This window comes from Dendropsophus ebraccatus, chromosome 7 (genome assembly GCF_027789765.1).
Source record: "Dendropsophus ebraccatus isolate aDenEbr1 chromosome 7, aDenEbr1.pat, whole genome shotgun sequence".
In the NCBI taxonomy this organism is placed as follows: Eukaryota; Metazoa; Chordata; class Amphibia; order Anura; family Hylidae; genus Dendropsophus; species Dendropsophus ebraccatus.
In genome coordinates, this window is record NC_091460.1 from 113,713,598 (window position 1) to 113,731,951 (window position 18,354).

The 18,354-nt window shown below is 41.6% G+C and overlaps 1 protein-coding gene across 4 annotated transcripts in view; it reads right to left on the reverse strand.

The window, feature by feature from the left end:
* The window catches only part of MAPK10 (mitogen-activated protein kinase 10), a 160,507-nt gene that overhangs the window by 123,082 nt on the left and 19,071 nt on the right, over positions 1-18,354 (reverse strand). Inside the window, exon 1 of one of the 4 annotated variants that reach the window (XM_069976726.1) lies at positions 2,464-2,533. The exons of the other annotated variants lie outside the window; for them this stretch is intronic. The gene's annotated coding sequence lies outside the window, so the exon portion shown is untranslated. Of the gene's footprint in view, positions 1-2,463; positions 2,534-18,354 lie in introns of those variants that run through there. 4 annotated transcript variants of the gene reach the window in all.

An 18,354-nucleotide genomic window follows, 5' to 3' on the forward strand; every position in this document is an offset into this window, starting at 1 on the left:
CCGTTCACACTGTGTACCTTTTACAGGGCCATAATCCATGACGCAAAAGAAACTGACTTGTCCTAGTACCCTTATTGTATCACGGATCACTATTCACGGTGCATTGCGGACATCTATCAATGCACTTTGTAGTTCTGTCCGTAGTCACAGACATGTGAATGTAGCCTTACATTTAAAGACGGCATCTTGCAGAAGTGAGGAATAAGTAAGTGGATTCAGCCAAAAACATTTAAAAGAAGTATATAAAAACCAGTGCGAGGGCCATAAATCCAATGCTAGCAGAGTGGGGAGTAGGGGGAGGATTCATGGATCTGCCATTATGGAGCCAGATGATGGTATCCTGTAACTTCACTCCGGTTATATTTTCGAACAGCGTTCATTTTTTCCTATAATTCATATCATTCTACTTAGGCATTTTTTATTTGAAATTTGATGCTCTCCCGGACTATTACAATGACTGTGTATTGTCTTTCCCTTTTGCCCTTCCCAATATGTAAGCTCAGTAGTAAACATGTCCAATCAGATATATAGAGAGTAGTTTCATTTTATAAGTTCATGTTATGAAGCTATATGTGCTGCCTTGAAACCATTAGCTGCCGTGATATTTGTTACTGTTCTACCATAAATATAGTTAATGGAACAAGTATAAGTTTTCAAGGGTTTCTTGCATAATCTGTCAATCATATAGATGGCTGTAATGGTACCCTGTGCGGAGTACACCATGTCAGAAATCATCATCACTAACAAAAGAACTGGTTTATATGTTTTATATCTGTTTAAATAAAAATTTTCTTTGTTTACCTTCTAAGAATATTTTTTTAGGTCAGTCGGATGTGTAGCCCATCAGGAACCTTGGAGCCACAATACAGTATTTCATTATATATTGTTACTGGCAAAAGGATCTAACAAAAAGTGCAAAAATGTTAAAAGAATGCATGTGACTTATAAATAATGGCATTTATTAAAGGAAAACTCTGCACAAAAAACCTTGGCACAAAAAAATTAAGTTTAAGCAAGGGATCCTTTCCACCTTTGTGCTAGGGGCAGATTCCATCCAAAATGACCACACTCTATGACCCTGATCCACCGATAATCCATGGCTGGAGTTCCCCTTCACTTCCTGTTTTAGATAAAGCGTGAACCTGTTTTCCTACAAATCCCAGCATGCCTCTGTTTGCCTATACCTGCTCCATCCAACCTACTCAATGATGCCCACTGCAAGTATAAGAGGGCCCCGTCCCCACCTTGGATTACGTTTCAACGAGTGACAAGAAGGGTAAATTTCATGTCCCAAGATGGCAGCTAGGAAAGTGCCACAGGATATGATAAAATCTATTCTGGAAGAACTACACAACTTTCGGAGCTGAGAACAGGGTCTGAAAAAACAGTACTCATAAGCAATAACATCATATTACAGTATCATATAACTTTACATGGTGGGTGTAATGCCGGATAATCGGTTTTGCCTGGAGTTCTCCTTTAAGTTAGGAAATGCTTTTTTGATTATTTAGTGTGATAGTGTACCTAAAGAGGTTATTTGGGGAATGAAACATTTTATACATAGGCCCCCAGGGTGCTGCAAAATACATTCCATCCCAGTCCCTGATGCTCTCAGCATCTTCCTGCATTTGATCATGTGACAGCCCTGCAGGAAATGCCTGCTCAGCCAATCGCTGGCCACAGTGCTGAGTAGACACTTCCTGCAGGAGGAAAGCAAAGAGCATCAGGGATCAGGAACCATCAAAATGGAAGTGGCTGGAGCAGATTTTTCTGTTTTTACAGCACCTGGGGCATGGAAACAAAAGGAAAATAACGGCAAGGGGAAAATTATTTAAAGACCAGCATTTTACATGCCAATTTTAACTTTAAACAGGTCAGCGTAAGCTATCCCAAATATATTACAAGGTGCAGGCCTCATAAAAAAAAAACTTGTGTTCACTTTCTCTATGCCATCTACATGAATTGATAAATTCACTACCAAGTCTTTTATGTAACCTTGTGTGAGTGAAATATTCGAATATTCGATATTCGTACAAATATCTCCCGAATATTCGAATATTCGATCGAATATTCGATCCCATTAAAGTCAATGGGAACAAGTATTCGATTATTGAAAAACATCTATTCGACCACTTGGAGGTAAAAAACGGAAGCCTGGGGGATTTGAACGCTTATCCAATTTTTATCGAATATTCGGCGAACTATTCGATAATATTCGATAGATCGAATACCTTACTATTCGATCGAATATCTATTCGATCGAACAGTATTCGCTCATCACTAGTTATTATTAGAGATGAGCGAACCTCATCTGAACCCGAGCATGCGACACCTAATTACTGGTGGCTGAAGAAGCTAGATGCAGCTAGCTTTAGGGCTGCATCCAACTTCTTCAGCCACCGCTAATCAAATGTCGCACCCTCGGGGTTCAGACGAATTTGAGCATGCTTGAAGTTCACTCACCTCTAGTTCTTATGCTTTAGTTTAACAGTATGCTCAGGTTGCCAGGGAGTCCATATATGTTTTATTAAAAAGCATGTCGACCCGTAGAGGTTCAAGTCAGTAAACTGCAAGTAAATCAATGTAAAAGAGTAATTAAAACTAGATAATAAATGTAGCCTTCAAACCCAACACAGAATGGCCTTCGTACAGCATCGGCTTCACTTTCCCATTCCTGCGGCTAGTAAATTCAATTTATCTGCTTCTTCCTGTGCTGCTGCTGGATAGTAACATAATTTCTTATAACACAAACACGACTCTGCACCAAGCACCCTGGATTTTTATTGATCCAGTAGTTACCGGAGGACTAGCCATTTATATGATCATTAATCTTACTGTAATTTTTGGGTGATACAAAAGGAAAAAAAAATTTCGAAAAAATAAAATGAAGTAGCTTTCGAGACTGACTTCCAATTTCAGCCAAGTTTATATTGTGAGAACATTTCCTGCACATAAAATTAATAATATAATAAGCCCCAGGTCATAAACGGCAGATCACATGTCTCCATAATGAAACGATGAAGAACTTCTTTCCTGACAATAAATTCACAGTAAACCTGGGTTTAGAGTTTAACAATATACAGTATGAAAAGTTGAGACTTGGTTGTGTTACTAAGAGACACAGGAAACATCATCTGTTGTATATTTTACTATGCTACTAGTACAATATGTGTAATAAGGACAATGACATTATTTGACAGAGAAAAGAAAAATTTAAAAGTGAAAAGATGAATCATGACTAGAGATGAGTGAACCTTGAGCATGCTTGAGTTGATCCGAACCCAAACTTTCGGCATTTGATTAGCGGTGGCTGCTGAAGTTGGATAAAGCCCTAAGGCTATGTGGAAAACCTGGATATAGTCATTGGCTGTATCCATGTTTCCCAGACAACCTTAGGACTTTATCCAACTTCAGCAGCCCCCGCTAATCAAATACCGAACAAGCGGGTTCGGATCGACTCGAGCATGCTGGAGGTTCGCTCATCTTTAATCATGACATATAATGACTAGCGATGAACATGCTCGCTCAGCATTTGATTACTGGTGGCTAAAGAAGTTGAATACAGAGTCCTGGAAAACATGGATACAGCCATAGGCCATAGGTTGCATTCATGTTTGTCAGCCTCTAATACTAAGAGACCCAACTCGAGTGTTCTCATTTTTAATAATGACCCATTTGGGAAAGTCATGCATTAGGTATATTAAGATTATATAGCGGTAGTTAATATGCTAAAACACAAAGTATATGCAATCAAGGTGGCAACCTGTAACTGCACAACAGCTCCTGTTCACTTAAAGGAAAAGTCCACCAAAAACATTTATTAAAGTATTGTATTGCCCCCCAAAAGTTATACAAATCACCAATATACACTTATTACGGGAAATGCTTATAAAGTGCTTTTTCCCAGCACTTACTACTGCATCAAGGCTTCACTTCCTGGATAACATGGGGATGTCACTTCCTGGATAACATGGTGATGTCACAACCCGACTCCCAGAGCTGTGTGGGCTGTGGCTGCTGGAGAGGATGATGGCAGAGAGATGCTCAGTGTCCCTCCAGTGCCCTGTGTCCCTCAGTGTCCCCCTGCCATCATCCTCTCCAGCAGCCACAGCCCGCACAGCTCTGGGAGTCGGGTTGTGACATCACCATGTTATCCAGGAAGTGACATCACCATGTTACCCAGGAAGTGAAATCACCATGTTATCCAGGAAGTGAAGCCTTGATGCAGTAGTAAGTGCAGGGAAAAAAGCACTTTATAAGCATTTCCCGTAATAAGTGTATATTGGTGCTTTGTATAACTTTTGGGGGGGCAATACAATACTTTAATAAAAAATTTTGCCGGACTTCTCCTTTAAATGGAAGACGAGCAGCAGTTACCCATTAGCGCTGCTACACACTAAAGGGCGTTTAACACAGGCCGATTATAAGCCAGGAGTGTTGCAGGGAAAGTGCCACCGATGATCAACGGACTTTAAAATATATCAGCATCCGCTGCTCAACAGCACGTGTAAACAGGGTTATGTGCGTCCGATCCAGTATTGCAACATATACACATGCCTCCAATTTAGATCACAAATAATACATACTTAAATATCCAAAAATGGAAACAAGACCCCAGGTTACATCCCCCTTTCTAGTGACCGCACCCCAGCCCTGTATACAGACCTGAGACGAGAACCTTCTATATACATACCCCGTCTGTATACTGATAAGTCTCCCCTGAATATTTAGATAACCCCCCTAAAAAAAAAAACAGAAGCACTGTGCTGTATCATTCACAAATGGATGACTCTTCTGTCATTAAAGGGGTATTCCAAGTTAATGAAACAAAGGCTCAATGCCAGTATATACCATCTCTATATGATTCGTGGGGGTCTGACCTCTGGAAGCCTGAGAATGAAGGGACCACAGTGCTGATTCAATCCTGTGGTCCAGCCAAAGAGGCAGGCGGCTGGAAGCATCACTGTGCAGGGAAAAGGATTTGTAGGTGTCCCAAAGTCAGACTTCATTGATCATAATGGGAAATGTTAGCAATATGCCATCACTTTGCGGGATGGGAAAACCCATAAGATTCTCCTCTAGATGACCTAGTCTGTCACAGTAATTGATGCCATAAAATACACAAGTAAGAAAAAAATTCTGTTTATATTACTATATTATATTACTCAATATTTCTTACAATAAGATCCCCGAATTGACATATATTTATAAATTGTTAGGCATTTAACTAGACCCTTTTGGACACAGCGGATTTTATTGATCCCATTTACAGCACCTGAGTGCTACTGTTAGTGTAACGTCCCTTAGCTGGTATTCTCTAAGGGGATACACTACTCCGAAGCTGTTCTAATAGATTCTGCTAGGAAAGTGGTTTCCCTAATCAGCCCTGTTTATTACAAAGAATTATTTTATTATGATACAGTGCTGTGGAAAACACTATTGGCCCTTTATACAAAACCCATTTTTCCAAATTTCCCGCACGGAATGGTTTCTGATCTCTACAAGAATAGATTAGACAAAAGTACTTCAGTAAGCAATTTTGTGACCAATTTAAAAAACTGCTGCCGGTAGCTTAGGGGGCTTACGTAACAGAAAAGTGGGAGATTTTTTGCGCAAACCTTCTTATTTGCACAAAAATAGGTTCCTTTTTTCGGGGTGTACGCCGAGGCGTGTGTGTGTGTGTGTGTGTGTGTGCAAATGATAAATATGTCCCACAGTCAGGGCCGTATTTACCTCATGGTGCTGTGCCTAGGGCAGCACCTTGCAGGGGGGTCATTGGTATGGTGTCATTGGTAAGGTCTGGTGTGGCGGTGTTATCCAGTCACAGTATGATGGTATTGGTCTGGTCTGGTATGGCGGTGTTATCCAGTTACAGTATAGTGTCATTGGTCATGTCTGGTGTGGCAGTGTTATCCAGTCACAGTATGGTGATATTGGTCAGGTCTGGTATGGCAGTGTTATCCAGTCACAGTATGGCGGTATTGATCGGTCTGGTATGGTATAGTGGTATTGGTCAGGTCTGGTATGGCAGTGTTATCCAGTCACAGTATGGCGGTATTGGTTGGTCTGGTATGGTATAGTGGTATTGGTCAGGTCTGGTGTGGTAGTGTTATCCAGTCACAGTATGGTGATATTGGTCAGGTCTGGTATGGCAGTGTTATCCAGTCATAGTATGGCGGTATTGGTCAGGTCTGGTATGGCGGTATTGGTCAGGTCTGGTGTGGCAGTGTTAAATGTGACGCCTGGAGCTATTACCCACCAATCTACCAATGCTTTGGTGAAAATTCCTTCAGACAATATGTAGACGGCTCTAATCATTGATTCAATGTGGAATCAATTTCTTCCTCAGTAGTCATATGCTGTTTCCAGGATTATTGGCCATACGCCTATTGGTTACCGCATAAGGGTCTTGTTTCGGCTGAATGTGGTGACGTACAGTAAGTACGGCCTAAGAATAATTGGATATCAATATCTAGAAAATCATGATGCTAATTAGTGAGTGAAGATGGGGCGTCTTCAGGTTTAATGCCTAGGACAACAGCAGCTTTTGATACGGACCTGCCCATAGTGTGAACAGAGTCTTACTGCTATGAGTAAGTGCACTTACTCATTTACGTAAATTTCATGTTATGAAGTACTAGTGGTTAAGGCCCCGAAGCCTATATTGCTGGAAAGTTATTTGGGAAAGGTCACACATTTCTAATGGCACCAGTTGTAAAAGAATGATCATTAGGCAGAGCCACCATCCAACTCTACTGAACATCCTGATATAATAAAATACATATAAAAAGCCCTCTACTATAGACAGTTTCTCCCGAATAAAATCTGCATGAGCAATTGACCTTTACAAAAATGTCAGCCAGACATATAGTTTATAGGGACTATGAGAATTCATTTTGTATTGATGCAGCACCTCACCTATGATGGAGAACACGCTTACAACCAGAAATTGACATTTCAGTACCCAAGAGATGAAAGTGGCAGCTGTCGGTGTATATAAATCACGAGTAATAGTCATTGTAAAGAAGTTCTCGGCCTAAAAGAACTGCAATCGCAGCATTTAAATGCTCAAATGACAGGTGCAATTGGCGGCTCTTCAACATGATGGCGTCTAATAGACTCAGCAAGACCCTGCTATTGGAGCACCAATCAAGCTGATCTGTGCAATGCCATAATACTGGGAAAAGTTTTTTTTCTTTTTCCTCGATAGAGTTTCCTCATTCCCCCCCCCCCCCCACTGCAGATATCATAGAGAGTAATGTAGTTTCTCATAGAGGTTTAAGTCACATTTAGTCATCGTGTCACCAAATGTTATACGTAAGTGAATGACATATTAGAAATAGTTAATAACTTTTAATGTTAACCCTTTAGATTTATTCTTTTTTTGGTTTTCTAACTGTTGTTACCATAATGTAATGGTACAGCAAGGCCTATGGAACAAGCAAATTATTAGTGTTAAGATGAAGGACACAGCTTGTTTGGACCCATTGTGCTGATGAAGCGGAGGCTAAGTGTCCTCTGGATCTTCAATATTTATCCCACTCCAAGATGCGGAAGCTGGACTTCTGCGGCTAGAGGACACCAAGTTGCTCCACAAGCATGGTCCCAGTGTGAGCAGCAGTTGGTTTCCAAAAACCAGACAGAGCCGATGCAAGGCACTGGGAAACAGGCAGAGTATACATGGTCAGCAAGCTGGGTCGTCAGCAGGAGAGTCAAAGCAGTAGCAGGAATGAGACAGGCATCGTAGTCAGACAGGAAAAAAATCAGGGCAGGCAGCTTCAGAGGAAGGTCAGACAATTCTGAGTCAGCAAAAGGACAGACAAGAGGCAAGAGGTACAGACAGACATCAGGCAGGAAGTGTAGTCTGAAAGACAGGCATGGGTCAGCATACATGAAGCGTCAGCAGGATAACAGAATTGCATTTCAGCTTAGAATGCACAAATGCAACAATGCTCAGGCAGGGGAGGGGCTGCTGGAACTAGTTTAAATAGGTGCAAGTGGCTCTGGATTGGCAGACGGCAGTGAAAGGTGAAGACAAGATGCCTCTATAAATCCAGAACAGTTGCCCGCATGTGCACCACAGTGGCCAGTGGTGTAATTGCAGCAGGAGGAGGAAGAAGATGCCGGATGACACAAGCATAGAGTGGACAGGATGACACTGCCCCTGGACAGGACTATAAACTTTTTCAAAGGGTACTCCAGAGAATAACATTGTACAGTATATAAACACTGTCCACAGTACATAAAATCAATGCCATCTCAATCTGCATTTATTGACTTCAACACTCCATCAATAACCCTTCAGAACTGCCCATCAGTGTCTGTATAGAGCAACCACATCTATAACTGCAACGAGCATTCATAAATTGTCCATGAATATTAGCACAGTGCATACCAATAGTTTATCACAATTATCTGCCAATACATTTTCTATAGTGGCCAGAATTGCTCATCAATAGCTGTCAGACACATTGAATATTCTCTTGATACCCACACTGACTTTCTTAGAAATTCTCCCCAATATCAACATGTTTATCTACAAAATTGAGCATCACCAACCCCCCCCCCAACAAAAAAAATATCCATCAATCCCTATACATTTCCACCTAGAATAGTTCCCCAGAATAATATATCAATACACCAAACTCCCCATAACTTTTAATAATTTACAACTAACAATACTGCAATGAGCATATTGCATCAAGCATACAGTGGTCCATAAAGTATACGAGTCTATCATAATATGATAGAGGTTTCCTTTGTTCCTCATCAGTTATTACATTGAGCCCCCCCCCCCCAGAATTGTGTATCAATACTGATAGTCAATAAAAATTCTGCAGGTAGGTAAGTCCATCAATAAATCTAAAGAGATCTCCCACCCCCGCCCCACCCCATTTACCTACTAAGCGCTCCATTTTGACCATGACCTTGTCTGTTCAGACCTTCTGTAAGTGCAGTGCTCTTCCCATAAAGTATGGCCAAGGCTGCACTTTTGGCCATGATTCAATGCCTGAATTGTATGTTTCCTTTGCACTAGTCTTATGCTACTACTTGGTGTATGGTGATTGACAGGTTCCACCATACCCATCTGGTAGCTTCTGCTAGCCTAGTGCTGGGCTGCAGATAGTTTAGACTGAGTTTGAGTGGACAGTTTCCTTTGCTGCTCATCTCCCTTCTTTGTTAGTCTGTGTTCTGTGTGGTCTGGATGCTAGAGGACTGGTCCAATCACACCCTGGACCAGGACTCTGGCATCTCATTAGAAGTCCACTTGTGCTCTTAGAAATTGCTTGCGATAGTCTATTGTAGCTTAGGCTGGCGTTTCATATTGGATTTGATTGCATGGTATTCTGACCTCTTTGCCTGTCCTTCTTACCTGTTTTTGCCTGCTGTTCTTGTACCGTTCTGCTCTCTCCAGGTTGACCTGTATCTGCCTGACTATTCTTTGTCTGTCTCATCTTGTTCTGAGTTTCACTTACCTAGTGAAGGGAACATTGCCTAGCTATTGTAGATGACCTAGGGTCAGGCTGGCAAATAGGCAAAGAAAGTCTTGGAGAGCCTAATGTTAGGGCTCTCACTGTCTGTCCCTGTATTCCATCAAGTCCTGGGTTCCCTTACACCCATAATTATGAGTACTTACACTGAGCATCTCAGAATTGTACATCAATACTAGAAAAGTCAAAAAGGTAGAATTAGTCCATTAATATGTGAAAGAGCTCTCCACAATAACCCAGTGAGCCCCCTCTCGACTTGGTCCTCTTTACACATGAACAGTCCTCCAGGACCAGCACTAAGCTTCTCGCCTATGGAACCAATCGCCTAGATACCGGACATAAGCCTTACAGTTATTCATCCATATAGCCATCAATGTCCTTGAACTGCACACCAGCATCTGCTCTCTGTACTTGGTACTGTGCTAATAACGTTGAACTGAGATAAGCAACTTTACTGGAAATGGACTTGTCCTGAATACATAAGGCTGTTCTTCTGATGTAATATATCATGCTTGTGCTTTCTATATTGTCAGAAACAAGATACCTTTTTTACCAACCGGGCTGCAGTAAATGACCAAAACCAGTTGTCGGACAGAAAACAGATCCCTTTACTCCATTGCACAAATATGCTTGGGCTATAGGCTATGTAAAAAGACATCCATTATTGCTGCATGTTAATTGACCTCAACGCAATCCATTGAAGTCAACAGAATGACGGACGCTCAATGCACACAAATAAAACATATGCGTGTATTAAATAGCGCATCTTGTTTGCGAGGACGTCAAAATAATGATCATGACAATTATTTTCAGACGTCTTTTGCAAACAAACAATGTTATTTTTTTACTATTAAATTCAATGGACTCTTCAATTGAAGACACCCCCAAAGGACAATTAGCCCACCTAAACTAAAATAATGTGATGTACAAACAGCCATCCCTGTAATGATGGGTGCCCAAACACCAAAATGACGAACCATTTAAAGAAGAACGTTGTAGTAACATAGCCATAGGGTATCCTAACCTTGGCCTGTATATCTAACACCAACAGGTAGTTTTACATAGAGAACATTATACAGCCTACTAAGAATTCTTGTGCCATCGCAAGTCAGAGAAGAGCTGAGAAATGTAAAATAAGTCCAGGGCTATCTGCCAAGTCCTTACACCAAGGTTATAAAATTAATGCAGACGTCTACCATACATTATAATTAGAATGTAACCTCGAATAGATTGTATATTTCTTTATAACTGATGTAACTTGGTAATTCCCTCTTACATTCTGACCAGCCCTCTATGACATCCATTTATTATTTGTGACACCAACGCTTTTCATTAGAATGACTGAGTGGTTGTCACTGCCCTTGCTACTACAGAGTAACATCATTTTCTTTGTAATATAAAATCAATGAGCATATACTTCCAATAAAAAAATCACAAAATTCCTTTGTTAAACTGCTTCACGACTACATTACAGTTGTTTCTGGGGGAGATGGCGCACCTTTGGCCGAAGCTCTTATAAGCTCCTGAATGGCAGATGTCTGTCATTATGTAACAAGATATAAAATCTGAATAGTGGTCATTGATATTCACATACTATTGAGATTTTGCATATGTTATTATAAGAAATATTGTAACCACCATTGGAATAAATGGCAGCCTGGAAAAGCCTTTTATAGGAATTTGTATACCTAGCTACCATGTGGGTTGAGTTTTTGGAATTCCAACCTCAACTGAGCTACTGTGTTTTTAAAAAAATATATATATAATTATATATATATTTATTTATATATATATATATATATATATATATATATATATATATATATAATTTTATATATATATATATATATATATATATATAATTTTTTTTTTTTCTATTAAAAAAAGGCTAGGGCTTATTTTTGGGGTAGGTCTAATTCTCAGAGACACACAGTATGCCCCTACACTGTAGCCCCACTCTATACAGTAGTTAGCTGCCGTACTGTATGTCCCACTTTTGTTATGCTCCTATACTTTAAGTTCCCTTGTAGTTCCCCCATACTGTATACATCCCCTTTGAAGTAAGCCCCCCCCTTACTGTATACCTACCTCCCCCTTCTGTAGTTATTCCCCCATACTGTATACCCCACCATGCAGTTGTTCCTCATGCTGTATACCTCGCTCCCCCTCTGTAGTTGGCCCACATACCCCTCCCCCATACCGCTCCTGCTTCCCCTGCAGCTTGTGATGAGCAGGTGGGGGTGGGGCATGACAAGTCTGCCTCTGATTGGCTGATGCTCAGCACCCAGTGTCAGAAATCTGGTCAGCTGACTGTAACTAGGGCTTATTTTTAAAATAGAGCTTATATTTCAAGCCTAGTCCAAAAATCCTGCAAAATGATGCTAGGTACTTTTTCAGGGTAGGTCCTATTTTTGGACAAACAAGGTAGTACAGAAGACATGGAAACATGACTTTACGAATAACAATAATAACTGAAAAAGGGAAGATCATAAGGATTCAATGCATACTTATATAAAGGGGGTGACTAGGTGAACAGTACTCTACACGCTCCAAAAAAATCCTATCCATAACTACAGAGGGATCAGAACAGCCATCTCAAGCTGCTGCCTTAAAGTGGTAATGAGGATTGGGCAGAATATTATAGGAACGGGATGCCCATTTGGTTAATAGCACCTAACAAAGGATACAGTGGATTTATTAGTCTACTGTATTTAAAGGGCTTATCAAGCTCTGGGAGTCGGGTCGTGACATCACCATTTTATCCAGGAAGTGAAGCCTTGATGAAGTAGTAAGTGTAGGGAAAAAAAAAACTTTATAAGCATTTGCCGTAAGTGTATATTGGTAATTTCTATAACTTTGGGGGGGCAATACAATACTTTAATAAAAAATTTTCAGCGGACTTCTCCTTTAAGCTTCATTTACTTCAATGCATCTGAGTTCCAAACCCCACCCAGTCTGGAGACAAGAGTGGGGCAAAAGTGGCCATGTCTTTGTAGTACTGTATAACCCCTTTAAGAGGGGAGTGGGGGCAAAAGGGGTAAACAAAATATGAGCCTGCTGTATTCTTTGTCAGGTGTTGTAAGGTTCAGTATTTTTTGTGACCTTTGGTCTTACAGAGCAGCAGACCAGTCTTTATAATATCTTGGCCTAGATTAACAAACCACCACACTATCTATCTATGATCTATCTACGATCTATGATCTTTATATTATTATATTATATATCAGCCTGAAAACAGCTTTATATTAGGCTGGTTATGAACTAACGCTCCTAATCAGGTAAGATCCTTGTGTTACACTGTATTACAATAACACTCAGTACTGACCCTCTATAAGGACCATTATACACCATGGGGAAGAACAGATTATAAAATGAGAAAGCGAGCTGTTGGCCGTTATTTGTACTTAAATGACATGTTATGTATGGATGGAGAGAAGACGCACATTGCATTTTGCAGATACTGCAGCTTACATAGGCAGCTTATTTACCAAGTTGGCTCACAAGAAAGTGCTGCATTGCGATTAGCTGCTACTCCGAAGCTCTGCAAACTATTAACACAATACATGCCACAATCCAGCCAGCTAGGATCTTCCTGCTATTGACTGGTTGTGGAGACTCTATAACAGTATAACAGTATACTATACATACAAGTAATTAAATTGAGAGGATGTGCACTGACTTACGAGTATCTATGCATGATTTATATACGTGGCAGACTTATACATCTCTATTCACAATTGCACCATTTTGACAGTCTTCTTTTTTTAACTATATATGCTGTTTAGTATAAGCAATTTAGCCAATTGTGTTGTGAATTTTACACTTGTGTAGGTCAATTATGATCCATCCATATCAAATCAAGGGATAAGCAATGGTCCATTCGCATGTTGGCTTTAAAAAGAGACTTTTGTAAACCCGTTTGCTTCGGTCAGCATCTGTTTGCATATCAGTTTATATTCTCCCTGGTTTCTCACTTCTTCTGCTCATGCTCAATGAAAAAACATTATGATTAAGATGACTTGCAAACGGACATGAATAAAAAATACCCTCTGTTTAGATCTGTTATCATTGACTATAATGTAAAAAAAAACAACATATGTGCATGAACAATTTAAACAAATGCACTGATTTATGCATGAACAAATTTTATGTCCAACCAAAAAAAAAAAAAACGAACACTGATTTTGATTAAAACGGAAAACATGTGTCAGTGTGTTACATTGCTCTGATTTATTAATATTCTTATTACATACATGCATACCTCTACCTCCTCTTTTATTTTACTGTCTCCTGCCCTGCCTTCCTTTCCTGCCCCTTTACCCCTCCTTTGTCTAATATTTTGCTCTTATTTGCGTATTATACTTGCTCTTTGCCTTTGTGAAAACTATAAGAAAAATTGAATGTGTTGAAAACGGAGCACAACTGATGCAAAAGGAGTAATAGAAATAGAAATTCATGGGGAGTTTGATGGATCCGCTAGGTTCTGTTTCTCTGTTATCAAAAGAGAAAAGAGAAACTGAATTGTAGCTGGAGGTAAACTTCAGGTGTGAACCTAGCCTTACTGTACTATTACACGGAACGAAAATCGGTTGAATCGGCCCTATCCGGCCGATTATGGTTCCGTGTAATAAACACCACGATCAGCCGATGACAATGATCATTGACAACGATCATCGGTGATATAGGTTTGGACCTATGATTGTCGGGCGCCGACCACGCCTCGCTACGTGTAATAGCGGTGTGCGGCCGGCAGCTGAAGATATGCAAACAGAATACATTACCTATACATGCTGCAGGGCTCCTCTTGCGCTCTGCTTCTCTCCAGGTCCCGCGCGCTCCAGCTTCAGAGCGGCCTGTCTGAGCTAACAGACCACTTAGCCAATCACAGGCTGGGACCGCTGCGGCCAGTGATTGGCTGAGAGGCCTGTCAGCTAAAACAGGCTGCTCTGAAGCTGGAGCGCGCGGGACCCGGAGAGAAGCAGAGCGCAGGAGGAGCCCTGGACCATGGACAGGTAATGTATACAGTTAAAGCAAGGGCTGCAAGGACATCGGTAACAATGTCCGTGCAGCCCTTATTAAACGATTATCGGGCTGTAGGCCCAGTAAACGAGCGCCAATCTAGCAGATTATCGGGCCCTGGTCAGCCCATGTAATAGTACCCTTAGACTTCGGATGGGAATTTATCTAAATTGAATATCACAGCATTTAGGATCCACCCCTAGTTTATCTAAAAATTTGCAAACTAAAAAGTGAAATAGTTGTCCTTGGTCATCCATCACATAGGCACTACCCTTATCAACCTGCTCTCCAAAATGATCAAAAGCAGATGGGGAATGTAGCAGTATTTACTCTAGTGTCTATGTATTCCACTTTATGTCACAGTCCAGACCATTTTCTGCACTTGAGGGGATGCATTGTTGTGCTGGAGGCTGTTATGGAATCCCACCCAGGTCTATCGGCAGTCACTGCTCAAACCCTCTTATCACAAGATAAAAGCCACATACTACTCCTCCAAAGCTAATACCACTTTAATCCATATATAACAGGCTTACTGAACGCTTTCGGCCACCTAAAAATATACAAACAAATCTTTTTTACATCATCTATTGACAATGAAACATTTATTCTCTCAGTCTGCTTATCTGACATAGACCACCCCAATGATATAAATCTCCACATAATCTTCTTAAACTAAGGGAGATAATAAGTTCTTAGGAAGAGGCCGGAAATTGTCCATGGAATTCCCTCTGCAACAAAACAGGCTAGGGCCGTCTTATACAAACAGCTCGATTATTTTTATTTTGGCGCAACTAACAGTAGATTAGAAGAATCTATCCTGTTTTATGTTTCTATAGGGCCTGTGACTTTGAGTAAGGGCCCTAATACATCATTATCTGCCGAATCGGGCAGATATCACCCCGTGTAATAAAGGCAAGGATCAGCCGAGAAGCCGATCATGGTTGTCCTTCATGTTTAAAAGATCATCGCCACTGGCTGTGTCTCTCTGTAACAAGTGATGGGCGGCCAGCGGGGAACCCAGACACAAGGCAGGAAAACATCGGCAGAGTGTGCACAGTATAAAACATCTGTATTATTTTACCCTTTTGAAGCAAGGGCTGCACGAAAATCGCTAACAATGTCCACGCGATAATCGAGCCATGTATAGGCTTGGTAAGGGAGCACCAATTTAGCTCGCTTAGGCCCCGTTCCCACTGAGCAAAGGTAGCGGAATTCCGCGACGGAATTGTCCGCCGCGGAATGCCGTTAGCCTCCCGCTCATAATGGGAGTCTATGGGAGGCGTGCGCTCCTGCCCTGTCCGCGCTGAAGAATGAACATGTTCATTCTTCAGCGCGTACAGAGCAGGAGCGCGCGCCTCCCATAGACTCCCATTATGAGCGGGAGGCTAACGGCATTCCGCGGCGGACAATTCCGTCGCGGAATTCCGCTACCTTTGCTCAGTGGGAACGGGGCCTTACAGTGTAGGGTCGGGCTGTCTAATACAGCCCTAAAGGTGGTCATACACCTTCAATAACCGATGGCCGAACAATCGTTTGTCAGTTAAATCTCCCGCCTGCCGTCCATCCTCACCATGCACAGGAACGTTCGGCACGTGGGGTGGTACTTTACTTGTTAGTTCATTGATCTGCCTGCCATACTTACCTTCTCAGGGAGCATTCACATATTCTGTGATTACAGTCCATGCGCAGAGGATGTGCTACGGACTGGAATCACAGACCTCCCGGAATCATGTATCATTATGATGTCGGGAGCTACAAGACAGTTTAAGGCCATGTTCACACAATGCATGTGTTGTAGAAATCACGGCCGTTGTTGCAACTTGTAACAACAGCTGTGATTTATACAACACACACGTTGTATGCGAATTAATGGAATCCCGGCCGGAGTGTATACACATAGTATACACTGCGTCCGGAATCGCTGACATGTTCGTTTTTCATTCACTCATTGAATAGTGGCCGCAGAGAACACACAATGGAGCGTGCGGCTGTGGGCACACACTCCATTGTGCGCAGCAGCAAATTGGGATGCACGGATGCGCCCACATTCCAATTCATCAGAAGTGAAGATCATCCGACCGGTACTGCAGTACCAACGGACGGAGTCTTACACCATGTGAACATGGCCTAGATCTTCATGCTACTGTACTAATGCAGCTATAAGATCCATGATTCGGGTCCGTAACACATGAGTATCCCCCCTTACTCAACATCCCCTGCCCTATAAAATCGTAACAGCAAGTTAGATTCTTGTTTTAATATATATTGATTTTTTTTTTTTACTCAGAAGTTCTACAAATGAATTGCTTTGTAGATATTGCACTAATAAAGCAGTTCCTCTCAAGGTTAGCTGTGGCTATGGGGATCTCATCAATTACCAGGTCTGCATGAATTTGGCAAATCGCTTGTACCTCAGCTTATCCAGACTTCAATAGAGTCTCTGTGTAAAATATTCCTCTTTTATCTACTCTGGAATGTAAAATAAAAGAGGTCCATTCCGTTTTTTTTCTACTATGTCGGATTTATTTATAGATTCTGTCACCGGAAAGCTTGTACGAAATAAGCAACCATTATCAGATGCAATGAGAGCACTGTAATGCATTCTTATGTATGTAAATGTACATTTATTTATTAGGTTTTTTTGGTGGAGCTAGGAGAATTAGCATTTTTTGGAATTCAATGAATTTCCAATGTGGCTTGAAATATACTGCATGACAAAACATGAAAGTCAACAGCTAATACAATTTATATAAGAGGGAACTCCTGTTAAATTACTCACTATGGGTATTTACTAGCAAATATTTCAAACCATCTATTGGAAAGTAATAAGCACCATCATTTCTAGGCAGCATTTAAATAAGTTGCTGGAGTGAAGACCAGAGAAGACAATAGTAATTAATCACTATATACTGCGTTTCATCTGTGCTGTACCCCCGGTGGAGGAGCGGCTGGTCACTTGCTAGGTGTTGTAGTGTCACACCACTCCGGTGGTGGATGGGCGAGATACAGCTGGACTTCGAGGTGTTAATTCTTGACGCCAGTGCCAGGTAGGCACACAGGTGTGATGGCACGTCTGCTTTTATTTTATGAGCCCGCCCTGTGGTCAGTGTCCTGCCGGGTTGCTACTGGGTCCCTTGAGTTAGTGTGATCGCGGATGGCCAGAGTGGTATAGTGACCCTCCCGGATGATAGGACCCGCCACTCACAGAAAGGGGAGAATGTCCCAAGTTTACTAGTCAGTTTACTACTTGTAAATGTGCAGCAGGTAATACAGGTTCAGTTTCTTTAGTTAAAGGATACCTGACACCCCCAGTGCCGGGGTGACAGGCTCTTGACCCCCTGCTAGATCCCCCTATACTCACCTAATCAAGCCGGGTCCCGCTTCCTGATGTGGTCGGGTCACGGAGATTTCAGCTCCCGAAGCCCGGTGCGCGCACTCACAGGAGAGTCCGAGAGTTCATTCTCTATGAGCGTCGGACTCTAGGTTAGGGCACAGATACTCTAGGTCACGGCCGTTTGGCAAAGGGCTGCAAGTTTAAAAGTTGTTTTTTAGGACAATAGCTGCATCACCTGCCGAATGGACTACAGGACAGATCTTGGATTAAAAGCAGCTATCCGAAGGTACAAGCAGTTCGGGGGGACAGATTGTGGGTAAAGAGTCGCTTTAAAGCGAAAAAGCTAATGGTACATTTGCTTGAAACGATTACCCGATGAGCGTCTCCTCGTTGTCTTTATTACATGGGGTGATATCTGCCTGATTGGGCAGATAATCGCCCAATAGGGACCTTAGTCCTGGTCCCTGTATATATTCATAACTGACCAACCTACAGTATAATACAGAAGGA